Here is a 3,998-nt window from a genome sequence, read left to right on the forward strand (position 1 = left end):
GATCTTGCTGATATGCAAACACAAATAACCGAGCTGCAGAGTCAACTGACTAGATTGAAGCCACAAAAATCAGTCCAACCTGCAACTTCTCAAAATGATCTGGTCACAGAGTTAAAAGCACAAATTTCTGAGCTTCAAAGCCATCTGGCTAGACTAAAACCAGCAAATCCTTCTAGGAAAAGTTATAGTGCGCCAAAAACTAATGTTAAGACACAGCTTAAGCCTAAAGTACCTGAACAAGCATCAACAGCCCGAACTCCGAAGAGCAGGCCAAAACCTGGGTACTGTTTTCAATGCGGCGAAGATGGTCATATGGTTTCAGCGTGCTCCAATGACCCAAATCCATCCTTAGTTGCTGATAAAAGGAAGCAGTTGAAAGAGAAACAATTACTTTGGGACAAACAGAACAGTCAAACGCAGTCTTTAAACTAAAGCAAGCCCCCATTGAGGGACAGATGGGTGCTACCAATGAAACCAGTCCCTCTGAACATTCAAGTAAAACCAAAAAATGTTTCAATCACAACCACTCAGCCTCTGTAAAGATACCCAAAGGTCTAGTTGGAGCCAAGTACACTGCTGAAGTACAAATTAATGGACAAGTTTGCAACTGCCTTCTCGATACTGGGTCCCAAGTGACAACAGTGTCCCAGCCGTTTTATGAAAGTCATCTCTCACATCTGGAAATCCATTCAATACACGACCTGCTTGAGATCGAAGCCGCCAATGGTCAGAATATTCCATATTCAGGCTATATTTGTGTTGATATCACTTTTCCAAAGGACTGTTTTGGACACGAACTGACTGTGTCTTCTCTTGCATTGATTATTCCAGACACACGCTCCAGTGTCCAGTCTTCTCTCTTGATCGGCACCAATACTCTTGACCTTCTTTTTGAAAACCTTTCTCTAACCAATACAGACCCCAGTATCCTTGCTTATAGCTACAGAGTGGTGCTGAGTGTGTTACAGAAGAGACACCAACAAAAAGAGGATGGACACCTTGGCCTTGTCAGACTGGCTGGAAAGGAGCCTGAAATCATTCCTGCAGGCCAAAGCAAAGTCTTGGAGGGGTCAATTCAGGTGAATGCAAACACCCCAGAAAAGTGGGTTGTAGTTGAGTCCCCCTACACCTCTTCTTTGCCAGGCGGTGTTCTTGTTACAAACTGTTTACTTACCCTTCCTGAGAAAAACTCACAAAGGCTTCCGGTGGTCCTGCGAAATGAAAGCAAACATGACATAGTTATTCCTGCAAAGAGTGTTATTGCTGAAATTCATGCTATGCAAGAGATTTTGTCAACCCCTCAGGTCTCCCAGGAGCCCAAGATTTCCAGTACAAAGCACCCTGAGCTTAATCTAAACTTTGCAGATTCGCCAATCTCTGCTGAATGGAAAGAACGAATTATGCAGAAATTGACTGCCATGCCTGAGGTTTTTGCACTGCATGATACAGACTTTGGTTGCACAAATAAAGTAAAGCACCAAATTAAACTGAGCGACGAGACCCCGTTTAAGCACAGACCCCGTCCTATACGACCACAAGATGTTGACGCTGTGCGGAGACATTTGCAGGAGCTGTGGGAGTCAGGAGTAATACGCGAATCTGAGTCGTCTTTTTCCTCCCCAATAGTGGTGGTAAAGAAGAAAAACGGAGATGTAAGACTTTGTGTTGATTATCGGAAGTTAAATCAGAACACCATCAAAGATGCCTATGCGCTTCCTAATTTGGAAGAAGCCTTTTCAGCCCTCACAGGATCAAAATGGTTCTCGGTCCTTGATCTCAAAAGTGGGTACTATCAAGTTGAAGTAGATGAGGCAGATAAGCACAAGACAGCTTTTGTATGTCCACTGGGATTCTTTGAGTTCAACCGAATGCCGCAGGGCATAACCAATGCTCCCAGTACATTTCAAAGGCTGATGGAAAGATGTATGGGTGACATCAATCTTAAGGAAGTCCTAGTCTTTTTGGATGACCTTATAGTCTTTTCAGAAACCCTTGAACAACATGAAGCACGTCTTCTCCATGTGCTCAGTCGTCTCAAAGAATACGGTCTAAAACTATCACTTGAGAAATGCAAGTTTTTTCAGACATCAGTGAGGTACTTGGGGCACATTGTCTCTCAGCGAGGGGTTGAAACAGACCCTGAAAAAGTGGCAGCCATAACAACTTGGCCAAGCCCCAAGAATCTAAAAGAACTCCGTTCCTTCTTAGGTTTTGCGGGGTATTATAGACGATTTATAAAGGACTTCTCTAAAATCGTCAAACCCCTTACTAACCTAACAGCTGGATATCCCCCACTGAGAAAGAGTAGTCCTAAGCCTAACATGGACCAGTACTTTCAGCCAAAAGCTCCTTTTGGGGAAAGATGGACAAAGAGTTGTCAACAAGCATTTGAAACAATAATCAACAAACTAACTACAGCCCCAGTCTTAGGTTTTGCCGACCCCAAGTTGTCGTATGTGCTACATACAGATGCCAGTACAACTGGGTTAGGGGCAGCTATTTATCAAGAGCAGGAAGGAGAGATGCGCGTAATTGCATACGCAAGCCGAGGTCTGTCAAGAAGTGAGAGCCGTTACCCCGCTCACAAGCTTGAGTTCCTTGCCCTTAAGTGGGCGGTAACAGAAAAGTTTTGTGATTATTTGTATGGCAGTCCCTTCACAGTGATAACTGACAGCAATCCTCTAACCTATATTCTAACCACCGCTAAATTGGATGCAACAAGTTATCGCTGGCTGTCAGCGCTGTCATCTTTTGAGTTCCAGCTTCGCTACAGAGCCGGCAAACAGAACGTGGATGCAGATGGACTATCACGCCGTCCACACCCAGAACCAGTAAATGACCTTGTCTCTCTGAAGGAACAGGAGCGAATCCACCAATTTGTACAACATCACTTACCTGGCACAGATCTTTTCACTCACATTCCTTCTCATGCTGTCAGTGCCATCTGTGAAAAGCACTTGGTCCTCCAGTCTGTTGACACAGACCACTATGATCTTACCTTTCCACTGGTAACATCTCTGTCTATGTCTGCTAATGCTATTCCTGACAGCTTTGATCAGTGCATTGCTTCTCCGGTCATCCCAAGTATGTCAGAAGAAGAAATAAGCCAAAGTCAGAGAAATGATCCTGCTATCAGTGAAATCATGCACCAGCTTGAAACAGGTGAGACACCTTCCCCTATGGTGCGAAAAGAAATCCCACAACTTTCCATCTATCTGCGTGAGATGAACAAACTTGAGTTGCAGAGTGGGATTTTGTACCGAAAAAGGCAAGTAGGAGAAGGAACTCAGTATCAACTCGTTCTCCCTGAAAGCCTAAGACCTATGGTGTTGACAAGCCTTCATGATGACATGGGTCATCTTGGAATTGACAGGACCCTTGACTTGACCAGAGCCAGATTCTTCTGGCCAAAAATGGCATCAGACGTTGAACAAAAAATCAAAACTTGCAGTCGGTGTGTTTGTCGAAAGACCTTGCCAGAGAAAGCGGCACCTTTAGTAAACATCCAAGTCACCAGACCTCTTGAGTTATTGTGCATCGACTTTATGACAATCGAACCCGATTGCAGTAAAACTAAAGATGTCCTTGTCATCACTGACTTTTTTACTAAATACGCTGTAGCAACCCCTACTCCAAACCAAAAGGCTCGAACCGTAGCCAAAGCCTTGTGGGAAAACTTCATCGTCCACTATGGCTTTCCAGAGAAGTTGCACAGCGATCAAGGTGCAGATTTTGAATCTAAAACCATCAAAGAGCTATGTGACCTAGCTGGGATTCAAAAAGTCAGAACTTCACCCTACCACCCTAGAGGAAACCCGGTGGAAAGATTTAATAGGACCTTACTTAACATGCTGGGTACACTCATGGATGAAGACAAGAAACATTGGCATGACTTTGTAAAGCCACTCGTACACGCGTATAACTGCACCAAACATGAGAGCACTGGATTTACGCCTTACGAGTTAATGTTTGGTAGGCAGCCAAAACTACCAATAGAC

The sequence above is a fragment of the Austrofundulus limnaeus genome, unplaced genomic scaffold (genome assembly GCF_001266775.1).
Source record: "Austrofundulus limnaeus strain Quisiro unplaced genomic scaffold, Austrofundulus_limnaeus-1.0 Scaffold3120, whole genome shotgun sequence".
Taxonomy (NCBI): domain Eukaryota; kingdom Metazoa; phylum Chordata; class Actinopteri; order Cyprinodontiformes; family Rivulidae; genus Austrofundulus; species Austrofundulus limnaeus.